We start from the raw sequence: 27,244 nt of genomic DNA on the forward strand, positions 1-27,244 counted from the left end.
AAACTGGTTTGGCTGAGGTGTGGCTTAGTGGCCCATTCCAGACCTTTCTCTCACTACCTCACCCATCATGGCGGGAGCCCTTGGCTGAGCTGATGGCTCAAGATAAGCCCAGTTCTCCAATCCTGAGGCTTGATTCATGGCTTCCCCACAGAAGGGACTTATCCTAGTGTGGACTGGCTCATTCCTCACTTCCTTTCCTAGATCTGGGCAAATCCCTTAGAGCCTCATGGTCCAGCCCAAGAGGGTTTCAATAGAGCCTACTCTGTGTAGACATCCTCTGTCTAGGATACTTTCTTGGGTGAATGAGAGAAACAAAATCTTATTTTCTTAGTCACTGGGAAGTCTCAGCTCACCAGTTTTGTTGAGACTATGGTTTCATAAATTAAAATCTCTAGAGTGGGGAGACAAGAGACAGGGTTGAGTACAGAGATGTTTGGTGAACAAGTATTGGGGGAACTGACTGCCATGATTTTAGTTAGTCATTTTTATTGAGATGAAGTTCATATAACATAAAATTGACCATATTAAGTTGAACAATTCAAGAGTATTTAGTGCATCCCCAGTGTTGTACAGCCACCGCCTCTATCTAGTTCCAACACACTTTCACCTTAAAAGGAAGACTCCTATGTATTAAGTGATCGTTCCCCTCTTCCCCCAGCTACTGGCAGCCACCAATCCTCTTTCTGTCTCTGTGGATCTACCTTATATTTTATATAAGTGGAACCATACCTTTGGTGGACTTTCATGTCTGTTTTTTTTTCCACTCAGCATAATGTTTCCAAGATTTATCCATGTTGTAGCATGTATCAGTATTTCATTCTTTTTTAATGGCTGAGTAATATTTCATCATATGACTATATCACTGTGAGTTTATTTTGCTAAGTGGAATATACAAACAGAGTATCAGAACTGACTTCCTCTGGAGAAGCTATATTGGGAAAGAGAAAGTAAAAGGAAAGTGAAATGGTGACTTATTGAGAGAATTTTTGAGAAAAATTATAGTTGTTTAAAAAAGACTTTCATGAAGGTTTCAGTGTGTGGTATAAGACGGAAATCTTTTTTTGTCTTCTTGTGAAATCTTCATTGAAATATTGATATGTTTGTGGCCTTGGATCTATTTTTTCTGACATGACCAATTGCTGAGTGCAACCTCAAGGTATGATCAGGGCAAAAGTTGAAGCTACTTAAGCCAGTCCCAGGTGAGCTGGTTACCTGAATTCAACAGTTTGGAGTTAGAATCTGACTTCCCTATGGAAGGTGACTAAAGGTTTGGCATCTCAGTAGAGTCAGTATAGATGGTGATTCTGCTGCAGTCTGCATCCAGCCTGCTTGAGAACTGAGGCCAGCTTTGGCTTAACAAAATATAACTTTGCTGCTAAACAACAACAAAATTTGACCATGAGTCAGCTGATCTCCTAATTGGATTTTCATTTTAAGCCTCTGTAATTTCACCTCTCTTCCCTACTCTCAGCCCCAGTATAAAAGACCAAGTGGTGGTGAGGACACCTGATAAGACCTCATATGAGGAAGGACCTTCCTAAAAGCCTGGAGCTGCTTCACTTCATTCCCTGAGATAAGTTAGAGAAGAAAGAACTGACTTTCTCACTTGGATTCGATTATGGGTAAATTCAGCATATCAGAAAAGCACAAACTTTTGGCCAGCATGAAGGTTTTCCTAAGCTGATTAGGTGCCTGGCATTCAGAGTCATTTAGTGCCTATTGTACAAAATGAATAAGAACGTGCTGAACTTCAGCTGCTTACTAGAACAAATAAAATTATAAATTACTAGGCAAATAGCATCACAAGAAATAAGGCTATTTCCCTAGGGGAACCTAGAAACCTGTGATTCAGAGCGCTGAGCCCAGAGACTCATTCAAATCTGAAGAACACGTAACAACAGATTACAAACAGGTCAGAATCCAGAAAATAGAGCTGCCCTCCCCAGCTTCTTCCTCTTGTCTACCACATCTGGAACACACCAGTTCTGACGGTGTGTTTTCTTAGGATTGACTTGAAAGGCAATAACCTTACAGCATTTGACTTTTACTAGCCAAGCTAGTCCATCTAGAATATACAAAAAGACATGGGAAACTGCATCCAACTCCACCTTCCCAACCCTAATTTCCTTTCTGTCTATTCAGTTAATAGATCTCAAGAGATTACTTGAAGACAGTATGTTCAGAAGCTCTCAATTTTGTGCATTCTGTTTAAAACTTTTTCCTTTCTTGATCCGAAGTATCACTTTTCCACCCAAAAGCAACAATAAAAGGTTGGCTGTGGCTTTTCTTTAAAAAGAAAGAGGAATTATATCTCAACAGAAAAGAAAAAAAAAAGCCCCGTCACTTTGCAGTTGTTTGGCTCAGTTCACATGGGACTCTTTTTCCTGTTGTTATAGTATATTAGTAACTAAAATCTGTCCTTGCTGCTTAAAACAAAAAAAGAAGAATGAGATGGAAGCAAGAGTTGGGCAGAGAGGGGCACATGGGCTTGGAACGTAGTGAAGACACGTGTGGCCAGCATGAACCTAGAGACAGCGGGGTGAGATCTACCCCACACATTCCAGTCTCTCCCTTCCAGGGCTATCTGCCTCTGAGCATGGAGAAGAAACAAGAATGTCTGTCACAGAGTTTGTGAGGGTGGTGTGGTGGTTTAGTCGCTAAGTCGTGTCCAACTCTTGTGACCCCATGAACTGTAGCCTGCCAAGCTTCTCTGTCCGTGGGATCTCCCAGACGAGAATACTGGAGTGGGTTGTCATTTCCTTCTCCAGGGAATCTTTCTGACCCAGGGATCAAACTTGCATCTCCTGCATTGCAGGTGGATTCTTTACTGATGAACCACCAGGGAAATTTGTGAGATTCACACCTAAAGGGTCATCTTGGAATATTGATGTTGATTTTCCAGACTTGTTCTTTGAGACGCTCTCTCCCAGATGCTATATATTTGTTCCATCATGTTCTTAGGTCTTTGTTCAAATGTCATTGCCACAGAGAGTTCCATACTTCCTAATTCCCCTGGCACCTCCATTTAAAAAAAAGTGTAGTTGATTTACAATATTAGTTTCAGGTGTACAGCGCTGTGAGTTAGTATTTTTACATTGTACTCCATTGAAAGTTACTATAAGATAATGGCTGTAATTCCTTGTGCTATTATAGTCTTTCCTTGTTGCTTATATATTACACATAGTGGATTGTATCTCTTAATCCCATGCCTGTAATTTTGCTTCTCCTCCATTCCCTCTCCCTTTGATAACCAGATATCTGAGTCTGTGTGTTTTGCATATACATTCATTTGTATTGTTTTTTCAATTCCACAAATAACTGATACTATTCAGAATTTGTCTTTATCTGACTTATTTCACTAAGCATAATATTCTCTAGTTGCAGAGATTTTAACAGCACCACCTAGATGGTGGCATTAAAAAAAAAATGATTCTTAAAGTTCTATAGTACTTTACAATTTTCAACAATTTCATACACATGATTTCATTTAATTCCATAATAACCTATTTTCCCTCTACTCCTATATTGCCCCAACCACCCCTCTCCCCACTGGTAAGCTCTGGTTTGTTCTCTATATCTGTGAATCTGTTTCTTTTTTGTTATATTCACTAGTTTGCTGTATTTTTTAGATTTTACATATCAGAGACATCATATCTTATTTGTCTTGCTCTGACTTGTTTAACTTAGCATAATCTCTTCCAAGTCCATCTATGTTGCCACAAATGGCAAAATTGCATTTTTAATGGCTAAAGATAATATTCTGCTGTATATATGTACCTCATCTTCTTTATCCATTCATCTGTTGATGGACACTTACATTTCTGCTGTGTCTTGGCTATTGTAAATAATCCCACTATGAACATTGGGGTGCATGTACCTTTTTGAGTTAGTAGGGGCTTTTGGTGGAGAGGGCAATGGCACCCCACTCCAGTACTCTTGCCTGGAAAGTCCCGTGGATGGAGGAGCCTGGTAGGCTGCAGTCCATGGGGTCGCGAAGAGTCGGACACGACTGAGCGACTTCACTTTCACTTTTCACTTTCATGCATTGGAGAAGGAAATGGCCACCCACTCCACTGTTCTTGCCTGGAGAGTCCCAGGGACGGGGGAGCCTGGTGGGCTGCCGTCTATGGGGTCGCACAGAGTCGGACACGACTGAAGTGACTTAGCAGCAGCACAGCAGCAGCAGGGGCTTTTGGGGTGTATGCCCAGGAGTGGATTTATTGGGTCATGTGGTAGTTCTGGAGACCCAGGTTCAATCCCTGGGTCAGGAAGAGCCCCTAGAGAAGGGATTGGCTCCCCACTCCAGAATTGTTGCCTGGGGAATTCCATGGACAGAGAGCCAGGCAGGCTGTAGTCCATGGGGCTACAAAAAGTAGGACATGACTGAGCGACTAACACTTTCGCTTCAGTTTCACGGTAGTTCTGCCTTTAGTTTTCTGAGAAACCTCTGAGCTGTTTTCCACAGTGGATGCACTGATTAACATCCCCCTCCCAGTGTCTGAGGGTTCCCTTTTCTCCACATTGTCACCAATATTTGTTATCTGTTGGTGCCTTCATTTTCTCTGCACTTTTACTTATTTGTTTATTATCTCTCTTTCTCCCCTAGAATATAGGCTCCCTGAGGGCAGGGCCTTAGAAAGCATCACTATGAACAAAGCTAGTGGAGGTGATGGAATTCCAGTTGAGCTATTTCAAATCCTGAAAGATGATGCTGTGAAAGTGCTGTATTCAATATGCCAGCAAATTTGGAAAACTCAGCAGCGGCCACAGGACTGGAAAAGGTCAGTTTTCATTCCAATCCCAAAGAAAGGCAATGCCAAAAATGATCAAACTACCGCACAATTGCACTCATCTCACATGCTAGTAAAGTAATGCTCAAAATTCTCCAAGCCAGGCTTCAGCAATACGTGAACCGTGAACTTCCTGAGGTTCAAGCTGGTTTTAGAAAAGGCAGAGGAACCAGAGATCAAATTGCCAACATCCACTGGATCATGGAAAAAGCAAGAGAGTTCCAAAAAAACATCTATTTCTGCTTTATTGACTATGCCAGAGCCTTTGACTGTGTGGATCACAATAAACTGTGGAAAATTCTGAAAGAGATGGGAATACCAGACCACCTAACCTGCCTCTTGAGAAATCTGTATGCAGGTCAGGAAGCAACAGTTAGAACTGGACATGGAACAACAGATTTTGGTTCCAAATAGGAAAAGGAGTGCGTCAAGGTTATATATTGTCACCCTGCTTATTTAACTTATATGCAGAGTAAATGAGAAACGCTGGGCTGGAAGAAGCACAAGCTGGAATCAAGATTGCCGGGAGAAATATCAATAACTTCAGATATGCAGATGACACCACTCTTATGGCAGAAAGTGAAGAGGAATAAAAAGCCTCTTGATGAAAGTGAAAGAGGAGAGTGGAAAAGTTGGCTTAAAGCTCAACATTCAGAAAATGAAGATCATGGCATCTGGTCCCATAACTCCATGGGAAATAGATGGGGAAACAGTGGAAACAGTGTCAGACTTTATTTTTGGGGGGCTCCAAAATCACTGCAGATGGTGATTGCAGCCATGAAATTAAAAGACGCTTACTGCTTGGAAGAAAAGTTATGACCAACCTAGATAGCATATTCAAAAGCAGAGACATTACTTTGCCGACTAAGGTCCGTCTAGTCAAGGCTATGGTTTTTCCAGTGGTCATGTATGGATGTGAGAGTTGGACTGTGAAGAAGGCTGAGCACCGAAGAATTGATGCTTTTGAACTGTGAGAGTCCCTTGGACTGCAAGGAGATCCAACCAGTCCATTCTGAAGGAGATCAGCCCTGGGATTTCTTTGGAAGGAATGATGCTAAAGCTGAAACTCCAATACTTTGGCCACCTCATGCGAAGAGTTGACTCACTGGAAAGGACTCTGATGCTGGGAGGGATTGAGGGCAGGAGGAGAAGGGGATGACAGAGGATGAGATGGCTGGATGGCATCACTGACTCGATGGATGTGAGTCTGAGTGAACTCCGGGAGTTGGTGATGGACAAGGATGCCTGGCATGCTGCGATTCATGGGGTCGAAAAGAGTCGGACACGACTGAGCGACTGAACTGAACTGAGGGCAGGGGTTTTGTCTTTTTTGTTCACTGCTGTATTCTCGTCACTTAATTGGTGCCTGAAACACAGTATATACTAAATAATCATTTGTACAATGACTGAATGAATGAATGTCCTCCTAAAGCTCCTTTCCTTGGGAGGAAGGACATATCTTCATATCATCAGCCTGTTTTAAGGAGTTTATCATCTAGGGCCTGTAAGTTAATTTTGTTATTTCTTTTAACAATCTCAGGCAATGCTTTTAAGACATTTATTTTCTGGATGAAACTAACAAACAGGACTATAGGAGACTCACTTGATCATTTAGCACTCTTTCACTGAACAATTACTTGATTTTGTTTTCTATCCTGACAGATCTTTATGATTCTCTATCATCATGCTTAGTCATGTCTGACTCTTTGTGACCCCATAGACTGGAGCCCACCAGGTTTCTCTGTGCATGGAATTCTTCTGGCAAGGATACTGGAGTGAGTTGCCATTCCCTTCTTCAGGGGATCTTCCCAACCCTGGGGGTCAAACCAGGGTCTCCTACATTGCAGGCAGATTCTTTAGCACTGAAGCCCTCTTTATGATTCTAACAGAAAATTAGAACTGAGGCTTCAGTTTTACAATTCATAAGAATTAATGGTGTGCACTTTCTCCATTCTGATGCTCCCTCTAGGAACCTGGAAGTGGATATGCTTCCACTCTGGGAAGCATGTAGATCTTGCTCCCCAGCTCTGTAGCTCCTGTGGTGATGCAGAAACTAAATGATACTGAAAGAGTATGCCTAAACTAAGAAATGGGGGTTATAATTTTCAAAACCTTAATTCTTGGACCGTAGAATCATATTGGGAGAAGGCAATGGCACCCTGCTCCAGTACTCTTGCCTGGAAAATCCCATGGACGGAGGAGCCTGGTGGGCTGCAGTCCATGGGGTCGCGAAGAGTCAGACACGACTGAGTAACTTCCCTTTCACTTTTCACTTTCATGCATTGGAGAAGGAAATGGCAACCCACTCCAGTGTTCTTGCCTGGAGAATCCCAGGGACAGGAGCCTGGTGGGCTGCCGTCTATGGGGTCACACAGAGTCGGACACAACTGAAGCGATTTAGCAGCAGCAGCAGCAGAAACATATTATACCCTGTTGAAAAGGGACTCGTTGTATGGGAATCATGTCCCGAATAGCTGGATGGACTGACGCTTTATTCCATTGCCCAGGTAAACAGTCCCGTCTCCTGGTAAATCGAATAGTATGTGCTTTCTCTGGTTTGGACTCTCTCTGCCTCCTCCCTCTCCCAGGCCTGGCTAGTGAAAGCTGGAGTCCCCATTTTAGGTGGCTTCCTGATCTTTATTCCTTTTAATTGTTCTCCAGGGGAGAGAGCTTTACAGGGAGATGAAATCTATGTGGCGTCAGCAGAATCCAGGCCCAGATGACCCTACACGGAAAGAAGTGGATCAGGCAGGTGTTGTGATGTGTCTGCTTCACTTAGTGTCTGATAGATCAGATGTCTCACATCTGAAACCCTCAGCAAGAAGTCCAGATGCAATATTCACTTGGGATTCCTGAACTCATCTTCTCGAAATCTTATAAAACTACCCAACCTTCAGTACACTAAGCCAGCCAAAGTAAGTAAACAGGGAAAATCAAAGCTCCTTATAAGTGCTTTGGGCTTCGCTGGTAGCTCAGCTGGTAAAGAATCCACCTGCAGTTCAGGAGACCCCAGTTTGATTCCTGGGTCAAGAGATCCCCTGGAGAAGGGGTAGGCTACCCACTCCAGTATTCTTGGGCTTCCCTGGTGGCTCAGACAGTAAAGAATCTGCCTGCAATGTGGGAGACCTGGGTTCTATCCCTGAGTTGGGAAGATCCCCTGGAGAAGAAAATGGCAACCCACTCCAGTATGCTTGTCTGGAGAATTCCATGGGCAGAGGAACCTGGCAGGCTATATAGTCCATGGGGTCGCAGAGTCGGACACGACTGAGTGACCTTCACACTCACACTTCACATAAGCACACTATTTTCTACATAAAAGTTCACTCTTCATGTGAATTTTCTGTAAAGCTTCCCCTGTGATATAATATGCTTGGCAGCTAAGCCAGAAAGATAGGTAGAAAAACATGTTCGCTCTCAATGCATCCTGTAAGCATTTGGAAGAAATTCTCAGAACCCAGCTTTTAGACAGCGCTACCAGTTGGTTCCCCTCTGACAGTTCTGCAGCTCCTGAGGGAACAGAACAAAGTGGGTGGGCTTCTTGGGGGCTGCTGTTGCTGTACTTCTGTTCTTGCAAGTCCCAGGGAGGGAGGCCCACTGGTCTATACCCCTTGGAAGGAGAACAGATGCTGCGGAGGTAAAATCAAAGCATGTCCACCGCAGGATGCACTGTAAAGGTGAAGAAGTTTAAAATTAAGGATATGACAATTCTTTGAAATACTGCCATGTAGATACTACCAGCTTGTAACGTTTTTGTTGGTCTGTATTTTTCCAATTTCTTAACACTCATGTGAAATTTTACACAAACGGTCATCCCTTGTGCCCACCTCGCTTTCTTAATCTCAACCTGTCTCTTATCCAGAATTTCACAAGTGCTGCTTACCTCTCTGAAGTCTCTCCTCATCACTTCCTTGGACACAGTGTTCCTCCAAGATCCATAAGGAAAAGCCAGGTGGCTTTTAGCTTTTTTAGCTTTATTTCTTTAAATTTCCAATCTGTCCTGACTGATATTTTAAATAAAATACAATAAAATTAATTACCAGGAAAACAAATTTTTAGAACAAAATACATTCCCCAATTTTTAATGATTAGATTCAACAGACATAAAATTACTTTCCCCAGATGTTATAAAAGTTTCTAAATGTTTACTTCTCAATTTCTGTAACTACCCAGGGAAGACTGTTAACCTATAGACTTAGCAGATACTTTGAGTAGCTTTGTTCTAGATGACTCTGACCCTCTCTTTCATTCTCAGCAAAGATATCACTTCTTCCACAAACTCTTCCTGATAGCTTTCCTCCAACCCCCATTCAACTAGATGGTCTCACAGAATTCTATGTGTCCTCTTATTAAAGCATCCACCAGTGAAACTCTGTCCTAGTGGATAAGGGGTGCTTCTGATTATCTCCAAATATCAACCTCTTACAAAAGTTCAAGGTTCCAAAGCCAGCAGGGCCACCGCAATCCCCTCAGCAAGCCATTTGCTGGAAGGAGTTAAGTCTATGTAGATCTATTTGTATAAGCAAAAAAAGAAATGCTGTGTGTCAGTAAATTTAAGATGCCATGAATTGTAAGATGCATACCTACTTCAGTGATGTGAAAATAAGAATTGTAAGACACATCCAGGTTTCAGAAATGTTAAAATGTGGATGAATAGGTGTCTGAACCAATGAAATGAAGTTGTTAAAATCTCAGTCTTCTGTCTTTTGAGTAATGAAAATCTTAATTGTCTCTGTGGAGAGAAAGGTTTGTAGAAAGGGTGAACACTCATATGAGGCATACTTACATTTCTGATTGTGAATAACCCTGACAGAAGAGATTACTATGGCTTGTTTTAGTTTTTTGTCATAGTGTCTCTAGTCTCTCCTTCATTCTTTCAAATTATGTATGTACCTGATAGTCTTAGTTCCTTATCCTCATTCTATCTCTCAGGTAAGTGGAGCCCAGGGTGGTTGAGTAAGTTACTCAAGATGCTGTGGTAAGTGACTCAGTGGGAAATGGAATTTCTGTTCTCCTTACCCCCAGGTTATATTGCCTAGAGCTCTGCCGGGAAGGTTACCCTGTAAGGCAATTCAGGACTTAATTAACTGGACAGGCCTGGTCCCGACTTCATTGTTTTCTTCTTTATAGGGATGACTGATGAGTAAGGGCTATGACTGAGGAATCTGTATTGCTTGGTCTGGGAAACAATTTATTTTAAAAGCTCATAAATTGACCTATGACTATTAATATTCCAGGACTAAAATAAAGCTGTAGCTATAGTTTCCAGTGATACATAAACATGAGTCTATGTTAATTTGAATGTCAAAGGATCCAGAAATCTCCCCGTGGCCAAATTTCATGTATATTTTGCTCACGTATGACCACTGGTCTTATAACTTCTTTTACCTACTGGAGATCATTGTGAGGTAATTAAAGTGTATTTTTTGTATATTAAATATCTGTTAACTAGAATGATTTGAGATTTATCCAACTTGATCCAAAATCAAGTTCGGCCAGGGCATGGGTAATCCATTCATACTGGGGATATATACGTGTATGTGCTCAGTCGCTCAGTCATATGTGACTCTTTTGTAACCCCATGGGGCCTGTCAGGCACCTCTGTCCATGGGATTCTCCAGGCAGGAATACTGGAGTGGGTTGCCATTTTCTTCTCTGAATCTAAAGGTATACATATTTCCATAGTATATCAACTCTGTTTTTTATTTGTCAAGCAAGAGAAACAAATTTTGACTAAGAAACAGAAAAGGCATTTATGTGATGACCCTGGAGTAACTCACAGAACAGAAAGGAAAGTTAACAACGTAGACTTAGAACATGCAGAAATTGTGAAGTTTGAGCAGCAGCGTGTCAGCTCCAGCAGTCATTTTGTCACTTTGTTCAAAAGTCAGATTCCGGAGAGAAAACATATAAATAACCCAGCTTGAGTGAGAGACCTGTTCTTGGCTGGGGGTGAGCAAGGCACCGTGATTGACCAAGGACAGACGGTAGTTCACTAGGGTAAAAACAGGGTACTGTTTCCAGAAGGAGGCAGGACCAGTGGGTGAGGAGTCTTACTCTGTACTCCGAATACCAGCCTCCTTGACCAGCCATGCCGGGGGTATGCCCTTGGGCTCAGTCCCTTACTCTCTACTTGTCACAGCCTCTCCCCTTTCTCTTTTAGACCCCGTGCTTCCTAAGAGATCTAAGTCAGTTCACACAATAGCTCCTGCAGTAGTAGCGGCTCTATTAAAGGGTCTGGTCAGCCAGCCCTGCCCAGTGTCCTCAGTGCTCAGCGTGCTCAGGTCATCAGAAGCTCTGCCACGGTCCTGTGAGCACAGGGTGATGGGCTCATGCGGTTTGCAGGTGCAGCGCTCTTCACTTAGGTCTAGTTAAAATAAGAAAACTGGGACTAAGTCCAGTGACATCCCCACTGCCCCTTAAAACGCTTTTGTGTTCTTCATTTGTGACTGTCAAGTGTCTGGCTTCTTAGAATATAGAAAAACCCTTGCTTTACCCAAGGTGGCCTTCCTGGCAGGTGACTCTCAGAATTACTCATTTAAACAATGTCTAATTAACGCCCAATGGCAGGAACAGTGCCACAGGTTAATATTTAACCAGTTGGAATGGTAACTGTGTGTACGAGGTTTAGTAACAAATCTGTTGTGCGGGTTGACTAGGTCTCTGCCTCAGCAGCGTCCCTGGAGTCTCCCTGTCTCCTAGGCTGCATTCTCTGCTTGCTTCCCCGCCCCCACTCTCAAACGAAGAACCTGAGGGGAATCATGGGAGGCAAAGTCTCAAGCCCTGACCTGCTAACCAAAGGCGTAGCTGAATTTAAGTTTAATATTTACTCAGCCAGGAAATGCTCTAATTAAGACTAGCTCTCTAAATCTTAAAGCCCCACCCTGAAAGGGCAGAAAAAGATTACTCATCCCTCAGGGCAGAACCCTTTGGGAGAGCACTTTTCTGCCCTACACCCAGATGTCTCAGAGACGGACTTAGGCCAATCTTCCTTTCAAGCTCAAGTAAGAGCATAACAGGGATGGTGGATTGAATTTTTGTGGGATGTCCATTGGCTTTCCGAATAAAAGCTGGCTGTGTAGATCTCTGATCCCAGATAACAAAAAAGGAAATGGCCAAATATCTGGAGCAGAAAGGAACTTTCGGTCTAGGTGAGCAGTTTAGTAAGAGCAGGAATCTGATAGCCTGGGTCAGATCCTGGTGTCACCATCCTTTCTTGGGTAAACTTTCTTGGGTGACTCAATCCTCTAAGTTTTCATTTCCTCAGGGTTAAATTGTAATAGCAGCATCTACTTCATGGGATTGGTGCTTAGAGAATGTCTGATTTGATCATTAATTTGATCATTTATGCAATAATTCGTTCGAATAATATGCCAAACATCCAAAATGTACCAAATAAAGTGCAATGATGATGCAGGAAACTGTTCCTTTCCTGAAGGTGCACGCAACTTAGTAGGGAAATGTATAAATTATTCCTCTTTGTTGTAATAATTGTAATCATAAACATATGAACTCAAGTGTTATTAACATGCAGAAAGGAAGCTCTTTCCATGGAAAATTTTAGGAAAGTTTCATGATGACACTTAAACTGAGTATTTTTTTTTAAGGAAGAGAAAAGAGGGAACGTTATCCTGGAAACTTTTGAACATTATGAACAGGAGAACATCAATGAGAAAAAGCCTGGTGTGTTTGGAAAACAACAGAAATTTGGCTAGAGTGCGGGGTGGGCATGGTAGGTAATGAGGCAAGGATGTCATGGGCCATATCAAGACATTTAAGATTTATATGTTGCATGATTAGATTTTCATTTAGGATGATAGTTCCTATAGTAATACAAAAGGGAATGAATAAAGGAGACATCAGAACCCAGAAGAACAGAGAGAAGACTGTGACCACAGTCTAGGCAGGAAATAAAGAGGAGTCAACTCAAGGTCATGGCAAATGATGGGAGGGAGATGAAGGCAGAATTAAGAGATATTTAGATGGGTACTCTTCTCTAGTCTCTGCATAAAATCACTATGAACAAGTCATTTCTTCTGCTCCTGGTTCCTTACATGCAAAACTTGTGTTAAGAAAGGATTTATGAAAAAATATCTGGAAAGGTTGAGTGTTTCAGAAGAATATTTGTAATGATTTTTGGAGGGGTAAGGATTCATAAAGATTTAGTCGTAAATATATTGCCGAGAGGGCTTCCTCAGTGACTCAGCAGTAAAGAATCCGCCTGCAATGCAGGAGCCACAAGAACTGCAGGTTTGACCCCTGAATTGGGAAGATTCCCCTGGAGGAGGGCATGGCAACCCACTCCAGTATTCTTGGGCTTGGAGAATCCCATGGACAGAGGAGCCTGGCGGACCACAGTCCATAGGGACAAAAAGAGTTGAACACGACTGAAACGACTTAGAACGCAAGCAGCACATACTACTGAGAATCTGTTAGGCAGATCTTCCAACTACCTCCCACACATGAATATTTTATTTAAATTTGATTCTCCCTTGTTTATCTTTTTGTTGTTTTCCCCCCCTTTCCTCTTTCCTTTCTTTCCTTTCTCCTTTTCTTCCTTCCTTCTATCCATCCTCAATCTCAGTAACTTTAAATAGAGCGTTTCTTGGCCTGTTCCAGTCTCTTTATTAGTTAGGATTCCTGGTTGCAAGTGACAGAAACCAACCAGCATAAGTAAGAAGGATGAGGAAGAGGGGGGAAGGAAATTGACTAGCTTGTGTAGCTGGGACTGAGAAGACCAGGGACTAAGCTAGTCTCAGCTAGATTCAGGTAGTCAAACACAGATGCCATGGACCAACTATTGTTTCCAAAGTGATGGAATACTCTAACTTGGCAGACCTGGGTCATAAACCTATGTCTGTGGTCAGGAGGACTGGATCAGGTACCAAAACAAGGGTGTGTGTGAAGGTTTTACAACAAAAGAAAAATATGTGACTGTAGTCCGCTACATGAAAGAACCAGCCAATGAGAATGAGAGCAGCCCTTGTTCTGTGCTGTTTGATACACAATAAAAGTTATGACCAACCTAGATAGTATATTCAAAAGCAGAGACATTACTTTGCCGACTAAGGTCCGTCTAGTCAAGGCTATGGTTTTTCCAATGGTCATGTATGGATGTGAGAGTTGGACTGTGAAGAAGGCTGAGCGCCAAAGAATTGATGCTTTTGAACTGTGGTGTTGGAGAAGACTCTTGAGAGTCCCTTGGACTGCAAGGAGATCCAACCAGTCCATTCTGAAGATCAGCCCTGGGATTTCTTTGGAAGGAATGATGCTAAAGCTGAAACTCCAGTACTTTGGCCACCTCATGCGAAGAGTTTACTCATTGGAAAAGACTGATGCTGGGAGAGATTGGGGGCAGGAGGAGAAGGGGACGACAGAGGATAAGGTGGCTGGATGGCATCACTGACTTGATGGATATGAGTCTGGGTGAACTCTGGGAGTTGGTGATGGACAGGGAGGCCTGGTGTGCTGCGATTCATGGGGTTGCAAAGAGTTGGACACGACTGAGCGACTGAACTGAACTGAACTGAAGGATATTTACAGAAATACATTTTCTTTGCTAAAAATCCAGGTACTGTAAAGATAAAGTGTTCTCTGAGTAATTAGTTGAAAAGATTGTACTAAAATCCTGTGCTGTGAGGTGACATCAGCCAAAGTGAACCCATATTTTCATTTTCGGCTTGCCATTAATGTCACCCAAACTCTTGGGGAGTCTACGATTCATACTCTGGCTAATAAATACTCAAAAGTCTGTCACTTCCTGATTATATGTGATATCTGTGTCAAGTGACAGTGAAGTTCTGGGGATCTACAGAGTGAGCCATCTCCACATGGAATTATCCAGACAAGAACACTAGAGTGGGTTGCCATTTCCTCTTCCAGGGAATCTTCCTGATCCAGAGATCGACCTCTCATCTCCAGACAGACCCCCTGTTCTTGCCAGGAAAATCCCATGGACAGAGGAGGTTGGCGGGCTACAGTCCATAGGGCCACAAAGAGTTGGACATGACTGAGCATGTGCGCGCGCACACACACACACACACACACACACACACACACACGATATCTGAGTGCTGGGAATATTATATAATAGTGGGCTTCTGTGCACTTCCCAACTGTGTTCAGTGAAGTCTTATTGGGAACTTGAAATCAGCTGTGGTGGGAGTATTTACATCATGGAAATAGGCAAATGCTACACACTAGGGCTTTTTATTTTTATTTCAGAGGGATGGTTGTTAAACATTTACCAGCATACTAGTGTGTACATGTGTGCACACACATACATACACACACACCCTCCCACAGTGTGGAGTTTTCGTATGCTTTTTAGCACAGATAACATCTCCTATGTCTCAGCATCACGTGTCAAGGAAAACCTTGTCATGCATCAAGATACTGTGCTATATGCATCATTCACAATTGAAGTTTCTTATCAAGACACTTATCAGCTTACTGAGGCAAGTAGAGAAACTACTAGACATCACAGTGTTTAGATTTCTCCCTCAACTTCCTTTTAGGGATTCCACTGAGAGGTTTGTTCTTAGTAGCTCAGTCATTTCTGACTCTTTGTGACCCCATGGACTGTAGCCCACCAGGCTTCTCTGTCCATGGAATCCTAGAGGCAAGAATACTGGAGTGGGTTGCCATGCTCTCCTTCAGGGATCTTCCTAACCCAGGGATCGAACCCAGGTCTTCCGCATTGCAGGCAGATTCTTTACCATCTGAGCCACTAGAGAAACCCTTCATTGAGAGAGGCCTCACCCAAATAAGATTCCTGCGTCTACTCTCTTAAGTGTAGCATTTCTTTTTTCTGTTATAAAACCACATTTAAGAACATTGTTGGCACAGAACCAGAAGTCTTGCCAATTTCCCAAGTCCTTGAAAGAGTAATCACTCAGTAGCCAAGGATAAATTTACATTGGATGACTTTTTTGGCCTTTCTTGCTGACAGAAATGTATTTATGAATTCAGTACCTTCACTGTCCTATTATTTCCTTGCTTTGTAAAATTAAGCCAAGCATCTGCTCAAAATAGAACCAAATCTTGAATAAGTACTGTCTTAAGGCTGATGTAATTTCTCCCTTTTTTTGCAAGCTGCAGTTGAACGTGCATATCTAACAGACCAGCTCTATACAGGAGGCTAGCCAATGCTTTAGACTTTTAATCTACTTAACGAGATAAAGGTTGAAGTGAAGTCAAGTCGCTCAGTCGTGTTCGACTCTTTGCGACCCCATGGACTGTAGCCTATCAGACTCCTCCGTCCATGGGATTTTCCAGGCAAGAGTGCTGGAGTGGATTGCCATTTCCTTCTCCAGGGGATCTTCCCAACCCAGGAATCGAACCCGGGTCTCCCGCATTGCAGGCAGACGCTTTACCGTCTGAGCCACCAGGGAAGCGAGATAAAGCTTAGGCATAATTAAATATCTTTGCCATTGAATCTCTCAATGCAATAAGCAAATGACTGAATTAAATCCATCCAGGGGATAAAATAAAAATATTTATTAAAGTAGTGATTTTGAGGGAATAGCTCTCCTTCCAGTCAAACTCAAAATGGCTTGGTGCTTTGGCCAAATGCCTGAAAAATACATAACAATTTTAGCATATTCTTAGTAACAGCAGTCATAAAGAGTAAATGGAAAGATGAATTCCCTCATCTCAGTCTTCTGTGAGCCCCAGGATTTTCCTTTTTTAAAAAATTTCCATATTGTCCTATATGCTTTCTGGAAGAATGTTGGGAGGCCTGAAGCAGTACATATCTTGGAACAGCAAGGGTCAAGCATTCTAACTTTGACACACTGAAGATTTTCCTCCATCTGATAAACTAAAAGCACCGCTGAGGACAAAGATTATTTGCTCCCAGAAGAAGAAAGTGCTCAGCTCCAGATGACAGGGATCCCCATGGTCAGTGAAAGAGTTCTGCTGCCTTAAATCCTAGCCAGAACCTCTGCTTCAATGCCCTGGCTCCAGTTCAACACGGGATTTTCAGTGTTGGTGACGGCTTACATCACCTGTTGCTCTTTACCTGGAAAGAAAGGTGGGAACAGCTGCCTGGGCAAACATACCTTTGCATCCGGGCTCACTGCTGTTCTCTTCTGCCTGTTGACCAGAAAATAATTCATCTACCTGCTATCTAGTACAATAAACCAGACTGACAGGATTCCATGCAGATAATTCCCTAAGATAGTCCGTACTATGTCTGAGATCAGGGACATGAAACAGAAAGGAAGGGAGTGAGTGAAGGCACAGGAGTGGAAAGGGGCTGGTAACCAGAGCCCTGTGTAAGTAAGGTGAATCACATGGTGTCATGTGATGGTAAAAGCAATTCCCATTAGCTGCTCTGATGCCCTCATTCTAATGTCCCAGAGATTTCCTCTAACCTAAAACTTTAGTCCTAAGGACAAATTTGTTTGCTGCTTAGAAATAGGAAATGGAAGTGAGAATGGTGGTCAAGAGATCTTTCCTTATCTCCACCACTCTCTCTTTATACATGTAAATGTATGTGTGTGTGTTCACATGTATGTGTGTGCCTATAAACACACATGCATGTACACAAATACACATGTACACACAAACCTACACTTGTATGTATATATGTGTAAGTCCTGATATCAACATGTTTCTGACCATGTTTTGCTTTTAACAGACATTTTTCTGGATCTCTGCTTTCAGAACATGGTATTATGTGTTTGAATTGTGACCTATGTTCTGTGATCTTTCACCTCCATGTTTATTTTGAAGCATTAATCCTTGGCATTAAGTTTTAAATATTCTACATGTTAAATTCCATCAGTATGTTCCATGTAACAGAACTTGTATGGGTCCAATATCCATAAAGACAGTGTTTGCTTAAGAATAGATTCTGTTTCCTTGTTGACTCACTTTGAGCCCTAGAGTGGAATGTCCTGCTCTCAGAGGCTTCCTGATAAGCATCAGAGTTGCCCTGTTTGACTAGAAGGATGGGGAGTGGACACAGGAAGACTATAGTACTTAAGTTGTGACAACCAAGTCAAGCCCTTTCCTTGGCTCAAACCAAGAGACAGTCTTCTGTGAGAAAATGCAAGCGTAGAAATTTTCAGTAAGACCAAGAGGAAGCAGAGGCAAGTCCGTGAACCACAGATGCTAGGGAGGGCCAGGCAGAACTGCAGTTTGAAGGAGCTGGGCCTGAGACCACGGGCTCCTTGGGTGAAAGCCAGTGGAAATCTGTGTGGCTGACATGGGCCTGGAGGGTCTCCATGGCTATGAGCTCCTTTGTCTAGACCAGTGGACATCGCTGCCCCTCTCCTGAGTCCTGAGATGCTCATGAACTCCAAATGGATGGGCCTGTAAGAGACAGATCTGGGGGCTGAGCTGCTTAGGAGAATCCAGACACCACAATGAGCACAGACCTTGAGTCTGTTAAGAGCCTGTGAGGTAAAGGCTACTCATTCCCAGCTACAACTTTCCCATATCCGCTGACCTTGAAAAAATAGCAGATGGAACACGAACAGCTGGGCTCTTTCATGCCACAGCCCCCAAAACCCGTGAAAGCCTTCCGTGCAGTTTTCCCCACTGGCGGGTTTTGTGCCTAGAGGTGATGCCCCTGAGCTTGCATCATCTGTGATTTCTATTTAAAGGCAAATCCCAGACAGAGAAATGTTTGTCGTAAATTATTACAGCAATGTGACACACGGCTTTTCTGCCACTGAGGTCACTCTGCCATAGGCCTCTAGCTTCCTCCTCAATTGCTGTTCATTCCAGGAGGCTTCCTCAATTTCAGCAATTCCTGTGCACAACTGCCCGCCCAGCCATTTATCACTGCTAACAGCCCAGAGAGCTGTGATCTTTTACATCTCCGCACAATGGTCTGAGTCTTGGAAGCCTTCCTAAACTCCCCGACCCCCTCTGCCTGGCCAGGGCCTCTCTTCCTTTCCGAGTGCCACACATCCCTCTGCTAGAATCCTGAGGTTGACCATCCAACAGATTCATTAACATAGCAATCGCAGGAAAGAAAAGAAGGCCGAGTCGTCCTGGTGAATGCTGAGCCTTGTTCTGAATCCTCACAGAGAATCTTTTTTTGTTTGTCTGTTTTTACCATTGCAATTTATTTATTTACTTATTTTGAAATATAGTTGATTTACAATGTTGTGTTCATTTCAGGTGTACAGTGAACTATGTAAGTAAAATGTATATACTTCTTCAGATTCTTTTCCCATATAGGTTATTATAACATTTTGAGAATAGTTCCCTATGCTATACTGTAGGTCCTTGTTGATTATCTATTTTATTTATGATAATGTATAAATGTTACTCTCAAATTCCTAATTTATCCCTCTCCCCGTCCTTTCCCCTTTGGGAACCATAGGTTTGTTTTCCATGTTTGTGAGTCTGTTTCTGTTTTGTAAATAAGTTCATTTGTATTATTTTTTTAAGATTCCACATGTAAGGGATATCATATCATATTGGTCTTTCTCTGTCTGACTTATTCCACTTAGTATGATCATCTCACATAGAATCTTGATAGACCCACGAGCAAGAGATTGGAGATACTGTTTTGCAAAAGAATTTCAGAAAGTCAGAAGCACGGAAGGGAACCATCTGGACAGAAAGTCATGCATTGCAAAGCCCTACTAGAATAAGCTCCGCTCTAGGGAGAGGTCTTAACTGAAAAAAATAGCACACAGCTGTCAGTCATTCCAGCCCCATTCCAGCTGGTGAAAGCATTTGAAGATTTTGAGTGGGACTTCCCTGGTGGTCCAGTAGCTAAGACTGTGCTCCCAATGCAAGGTGCTGGGGTTCAATCCCCAGCCAGGGAACTAGATCCCATGTGCCACAACTAAGACCTAGGGCATCCAAATAAATAAATAAATGTAAATATTTAAAAAATAAATAAAAAATATAAAGTTTGAACGAAGGCAAGAATTCTTTTTCTTCCTGTCTGTGGTGCCCATTACTTATTCTTTTAGGACTCAAAGCTTTTCTTTAGATCTAACTTTTGGAGCCAGAGGATCCTCTTGCATCTTGTAGACATTTCCCTAGTTTTTGATGGACTCACCCTGGATTTGAGGGTGGGAAGCAGGGTGTGTTAGTTAAATACAAAGTCCCAGGGGATGCATTTCTTGAGGAAACAGGCCTGCATGTGCCTGCCTCTATCCCAGTTTTTTCCACGGATGCGTCCCGCCTGAGTGGCCCTCCAGGCCGGCACACCGACCAGCTTGTACAATGGCCTGTGATGTGTTGCTGGCTAGATCCAGGACTCCACAGGAGTCCACAGCGAACAGAAAGGTCTGAGCATGTGGGATCTGGACAATGGACCGTCCTGAACTTAAAATTATGTGTTGGGAACAAAAACTATATTATATAGAGATTTAAGGAATTCAGTATTAAGATAAAAGACCAACAGTACTATGAGGGGAAAGCTGATTTTTGCCCCACCTACTTTTTTGGGCCGCAAATTCCAGAAAGTTCTGGAATTGCTTATTTTAAAAATCTTAATCAGAAAAAAATCTAAAACACATTTCCCCTTCCCAACCACTTACAAGCACTAGATCTGGAACATAAATCCCAATAAGCCAGTCGCCTCTTCCTCCTTTGCTGCTGCTGCTAAATCACTTCGCTCGTGTCCGACTCTGTGCGACCCCATAGACGGCAGCCCACCAGGCTCCCCCGTCCCCGGGATTCTCCAGGCAAGCACACTAATAAGGTGCATTTTTGCTTCACAAAATGCAGTCACAAGAGTTTCTTTCTCTTTACGATTTATTTTGGTAACGAGTTGCTGCAGAGAAGTTTAGTGATAGATGTGCTTGCTCTGCACTGATCCTCCTCCTTTAGCAGCCCAGTTTCTTCTGATCAGAGAGCAAACCAGGTGCCTACATAGGAGAGGAGCACCTGAGATCACAGGCTCCTTACTTAGAGGGAGGAAGAGTTGCCATTTCTTAGTGGTCAAAAGTCATGGTCAGCTCATGCTATTGGTCTGGGTCCCTCACATCACAGTAACAGGGGTTGTCATGGGAGCAGACTCATTGGAAAAGACCCTGATGCTGGTTAAGATTGAGGGCAGGAGGAGAAGGGGGCGACAGAGAATGAGATGGCTGGATGGCATCACCAACTCAATGGATATGAGTTCAAGCAAACTCCAGGAGATAGTGAAGACAGGAAAACTTGGCTGCTACAGTCCATGGGGTCACAAAGAGTCAGACATGACTTAGTGACTGAAAGACAACCGCAGCATGGGAGCAGGGAAAGGGGGACTGAGCCACGTGACTTTGGGGTTTGAAAGTTGGAAGCACAATGAGATAGCACAGGTTAGAGGTACAGGGATGGGGAAGGGTGGGCTCAGGGTCTGCAGATGCTGAGGGAACTAGCTTTCCTACTTCTGGCCCCTAAGTGCTACCAGACAGGGCTGACCTGTACAATTCTAGGGGCCCCATTCATCCTGGCTCCTGGGTCTGTGTCTTCCCAGCCCTGCTGCCTGAGGGGAAGAGGTGCTGAGGACTAGGCAGATCTATGACTCTGCCCCGCCTCCACCTGCTGTTCCAGTGTGCTTCCATTCAGAGTTGTGTGGCAGAGTGTGCCAGAGTCCATCTCTGAATGCCCCACGTGGGCGAGAGTCTCTTTCTGGTTTGGAGATGCTCTCAGGCTGGCCCAGGTAATGGGGGATGTTGTAAGGACACACCAGCAATGCAGAGATGGGGGTCCTGCAGGAGCCCAGGCTAGAGGACAGAGGGTCCTCATGGAAGAGGGGATAGAGTTCGGGAACTGGAAAGAGCTAAGATTTCTCTGGGGTCTGTTCTGCTGCTCCCTCAGGATGACAGTTTGAATCCACAAGGAATCACAGTGGTGGCACTCTTCCTGTCTTTCCTTGGATTTTCCCAGTGTCTACCTACCACCTGTATCATGTTGCACCCTCTACATCTTTTTTCTACCTTAGGGACTTCAGTTCAGTTCAGTTCAGTTCAGTTCAGTTCAGTCGCTCAGTCGTGTCCAACTCTTTGTGACCCCATGAATCGCAGCATGCCAGGCCTCCCTGTCCATCACCAACACCCGGAGTCCACCCAAACCCATGTCCATCGAGTTGGTGATGCCATCCAGTCATCTCATCCTCTGTCGTTCCCTTCTCCTCCTGCCCCCAATCCCTCCCGGCATCAGAATCTTTTCCAATGAGTCACCTCTTAGGGACTTCTGCTAGTCTCAATTCAGGGGTACTCATGACTTCGCTTAACCCCTAACTTTGCTTAACTTGTGGACTCTCACTGCCCACTGCCAACCAGTGCTCTTATGTCTCATTGTCAAGATGCTCCAAGAGACAGACTCTAACTGGCCCCGGGTGTGTCACCAACAATCCTTTGGGCAGAGGCTTTCATTCCGGGCCATGCAATGAACCTTCTGTGACTTACCTGTTCCTTAGCAAGGAGGGGTGGGGGTGAGGAGGGGATGTCAGTGAGGGATTCCCAGTGAAAAACTGGCTTGCAGTAGTTGACAGTTCCCTCCAGAATGTAGGACAAAATGTGAAAAGGCTGAAAATGAGATTTTCTCTGATTCCAAAACAACCCGAAAGTACCCCTGATACTGAGGCATTGTGGGAGCCTGCTTTTAGCAGAGAGGTTCCCAGAACATCTCTGGCATTTCTGCCAACAGCAGAGCCTGTAGATTGCTGGCCTGAAAGCAGCTCGCCGTTTTCTAAAAGCAAAAGAAAAAAAAACCCAAAAGCCAAACAAAAACGCCCTCCCAAACCTTTGCTCAAGGCTATGAATACTAAAATTTGCCAAAGGAAGTGGTGGCAACTGCATTACTTAAATCCTTTCAAAATTGCCTGAATAAAGCACTTCACTCAGACATAAGGAGAATAGACTGGCACTAACCCTGCAGGGCATCCATAAGATGACCTCAGAGGGTTTTTCTTTTTCTTTTTTTCCTGCGTCTGGTTTCTGTGAAGGAGAAAGAGTAGAGCTGAACCAATGAAACAAAGAAGTAAGTTTATACCCTGTCCCGCCCCCAAGCCCTTTCATCTTCAGTTGGGTTCTGATTGCAGATTGTCTTCACCAAAGAAGTTTTAAAAGCGTCCACACATCATGTCATCCTAAAATACTGTAAGATCATCCTTTCCACTTTGCAGAGAGAATTCATTTCCAAGAGCTGTTCGTGTTTCCATTGCTCCTTCCATAATTACTTCAAATGTCATGGTGAGTGGACTCTGAATAATGCTCCAGATTCCCTCTGGTGCCTCGACAGGCCCTCCACCTTACAGCCGCCAAATGGAGCAAAATGCGCCTTGCACGGCTTTACTGTGTCTGTTATGAAATAATGATGGTTTGCTCTTTGAGATCCAAATTATCACAGGGCAGCATCTCAGGCAACAGCTAGAATTCTGAAAAGGAAAAGTAGAAGGAAATAGGCATCTTTTGCAGAAGATATGACTTTGCTTTCCTTTCTTCTTCTTTCATTCATTCTTCAGTTAGAAAGCAGATAAGGAGGTATTATTTATTGAGAAGGAAGTGTATGTATTCGCTACCATGGTAACTTATGTTACTGTTGGCACTATCCAGGCCAATTAAGGGCCTTTCATAATGCTCATTTTCTTTCTAGGGGCTGGAAAGCCACTCAAGTCAAGATAGATAAGTATCTTACAAGCCCTGAACATCAGGCTTTGAATGTCCCTCTGGTGACTTTGCTGAAAATCTTACTGTGCACAACAGAGTCCAATTTACTCCCAGCCTGTGCCCTGGATGGCACCCAGCTCTGGGGCTGGGCGGGGAAACAGCATTTAGTAGGGTCAGTCTTACCATCATACCCTTCTGCAGCTGCTGCCCAGCACTCTGCAGTTAGATTTTAAGTCTCACTTTTTTGATTCTGTGAGATTTTCCTTTCCTGGCTCTTTGCCCTTGGTCCCTGGGTCAGACCTCTTTGGTGCTAAACTGCTGGTCTGATGATAACTGTGAGTTTATCCATCTGCTCATCTACACAGTCACCTACCCATCCATCTGTCCATTTATTGCCTTCCTACTACACACCACATGCTATATTTGGTGCTGCAGATATGGAGGTGAGTAGGGCATAGTTTCTTCCTTCAAGGGACTCATCGTTTCATGGACCAGGCAGACAAATGAAAAGGCCAGTGATTTTATATGTGGACATACAAAAGTCACATTATATGAAGGACTTACAGTGAAACATTTCATGCCCACTCCTGCAGTGCAGAGCCCCAGTTCCCTTCCTCACTAACTTCAACCAATTAGTTAGCATCCTTCCAGGGCTACCGTGCACACCCAGGTGTCATGGTGAGGCGGGCATAAGCCTTCTGGACATGGGGCCTCTGGCTGAAGCAGGTAGTGTACAGTCACACTAGCTGGGCCCACGGGGCTCCGTCCCACTCCTGGCACACTGGCAAACACACTCGTTCTTTCAACTGTCATTCTTACAGCTGTGGGTTATTCCTCCCAGGCTACCATATTGTGTATGATGTGCACCAGTCCCTAACTGTCTGCTTATCTGGATACTTCCTTGTTTCCACAACCACTTCTTTGGAGGTGACATGAGGCACCCTGAAACTTGCATTCCAGATCCTACGTGCATCATTCCCATTGCCTCTTTGGAGGCCCGACCCCTTCATTTCACACTTCATTATCCATGAGGGGTGTTCACCATCATGCAAAATGATGGGTAGGAAGGAAGGTCACACAATCAGGTTAAAAAGTGATTGTTTAGCTCAGGGGAGCATAGCTGAGTGCTCGTGACTCATAGTCTGGAGAATATACACACTAATGGAGGATTTCCAGTGGAAGGATTTTGTAGGTGTTCAGCACTTACATTCATCTAGTATGCAGTGGGACAGCTACGTGTTGGCTAATAGCTGGTATATTTCTGATTAGCTGGTGTCCATGCCATACAGATTGGAACCATTTCAGTGATTAATAGTGTTAATATAAATAAGTACTTCACTGGATAGTTTTAAATGAATAATGCATGTATTTTATGTATAATCAATTGTCTAAATTAGTTCTGGGATTTGAAAAGCATTTTCTGAATCCCTTTAGCCTTCCCTTGGAAATTTCTCACGGGTGACCTCCTTGAGTAAGCAGTGGGGCCAGGCAGTCCGGCCTTGGGTATCCCTCCTTCTCCTGCCTCCATTTCCTCAGACATCTGCTCTGAGGTTTTGCCTTAGGTTCTGAGTTAAGATTTCTTTTGAAGAAATTAGAAATAAGACTGAAACCCTTTGAAACATACAATCCCCATCCTCTGGTGGTATTTCTAAGAGGGCCATGGGGGTGCATGGGGAAGGACCCCTAATCCAGTCTTAGGGTATGACATGGATCAGGGAAGGCTTTCCATGAAAAGTGATTCCTGAGTGTGTGTAGGGTGTGGTCAGGTGATTATGTATCTTCTGGGCAGAGGTAGCAACACATGTGAAGTCCCAGAAGCAAGGCAAAGAAAGTTCAGCTTCTTCAGAAAAGTTGCAAGGTGTTCAATGTGGCTGGAGCATTTGGTTTAAGATAAGAGTGAAGGGCTGCCTCCTGCCTACTCCTCCTTGACAGTTTCACATCCTCAACCAGTGCTCTGGCCATGGGCAGTACCTCCCAAACTCTGAACTTCAAGCCTGTGAGGGCACCAACTATCCCTGCCTGTCTTCTCAGCGCTGCTGAACTTTGACCCAACCACATTCACTGCTTCCAACCTGACTCAGTCTGAAAGACCAGACATTGAATCCAATTAGCTCACCTGTACATTTGCTTGTTTTGGAAGTCTGTGTATACTCATCAACTTTCCTGATTCCTGAGCCCTGGCGCCTGATTTGTTTAAATTGAGTGCTGAACATCCACTGGCCACGACCTAGTTTTCTGACTCTCATTTGGTTTCTAAGTTGGGTCTTTGGACAAGAATGTTGCAGTGGACTAATGTAGCAATCTTCTAAATGCTCAGCACCTTACAGCAAGAAGGGGCAGCCCGCTTAGGAAGACAGATTTTGGGTTCAGTCTGAAGTGAAGTGAAGTGAAATGAAGTCGCTCAGTCATGTCCGACTCTTTGTGATCCCATGAACTGTAACCTGTCAGGTTCCTCTGTCCATGGGATTTTCCAGGCAAGAATACTGGAGTGGGTTGCCATTTCTTTCTCCAGGGGATCTTCCCAACCCAGGGATCGAACCTGGGTCCCCTGCATTGCAGGAAGACTTCTCACTGGCTGAGCCACAAGGAAAGTCTAGCCAACCCTTAACAATTATGGTGCTTGCTTCTGAAGAACCAACAATTCACAGAAGAAATAAAAAAAGAAATAAAAATATGCATAGAAACAAATGAAAATGAAAACACACCAAAACCTATGGTATTCAGTAAAAGCAGTGCTAAGGGGAAGGTTCACAGCAATTCAAGCTTACCTCAAGAAACAAGAGAAAAATCAAATAAATAAACTAACCCTACACTTAAAGCAACTAGAAAAAGAAGAACCCCAGGGTTAATAAAAGGAAAGAAATCATAAAAATTAGGGAAGAAATAAATGGAAAAGAAACAAAGGAGACCATAGCAAAAATCAACAAAGCTAAAAGCTGGTTCTTTGAGAAGAGAAATAAAATAGATAAACCATTAGCTAGACTCATCAAGAAAAAAAGGGAGAAGAATCAAATCAACAAAATTAGAAATTAAAATGGGGAGATCACAACGGACAACACAGAAATACAAAGGATCATAAGGGACTACTATCAGCAACTATATGCCAGTAAAATGGACAACTTGGGAGAAATGGACAAATTCTTAGAAAAATATAACTTTCCAAAACTGTACCAGGAAGAAATAGAAAATCTTAACAGACCCATCACAAGCACAGAAATCGAAACTGTAATCAGAAATCTTCCAGCAAACAAAAGCCCAGGTCCAGACGGCTTCACAGCTGAATTCTACCAAAAATTTAGAGAAGGGCTAACACCTATCCTACTCAAACTCTTCCAGAAAATTGCAGAGGAAGGTAAACTTCTAAACTCATTCTATGAGGCCACCATCACCCTAATACCAAAACCTGACAAAGATGCCACAAAAAAAGAAAACTACAGGCCAATATCACTGATGAACATAGATGCAAAAATCCTCAACAAAATTCTAGCAATCAGAATCCAACAACATATTAAAAATATCATACACCATGACCAAGTGGGCTTTATCCCAGGGATGCAAGTATTCTTCAATATTCACAAATCAATCAATGCGATACACCACATTAACAAATTGAAAGATAAAAGCCAAATGACTATCTCAATAGATGCAGAGTAAGCCTTTGACAAAATTCAACATCCATTTATGATAAAAAAAAAAAGAAACCCAGAGTGCAGGCATAGAAGGAACATACCTCAACATAATAAAAGCCATAAATGATAAACCCACAGCAAACATTATCTTCACTGGCGAAAAACTGAAAGCATTTCCCCTAAAGTCAGGAACAAGACAAGAGTGCCCACTCTCACCACTACTATTCAACATAGTTTTGGAAGTTTTAGCCAC

The sequence above is a fragment of the Capra hircus genome, chromosome 2 (genome assembly GCF_001704415.2).
Source record: "Capra hircus breed San Clemente chromosome 2, ASM170441v1, whole genome shotgun sequence".
In the NCBI taxonomy this organism is placed as follows: domain Eukaryota; kingdom Metazoa; phylum Chordata; class Mammalia; order Artiodactyla; family Bovidae; genus Capra; species Capra hircus.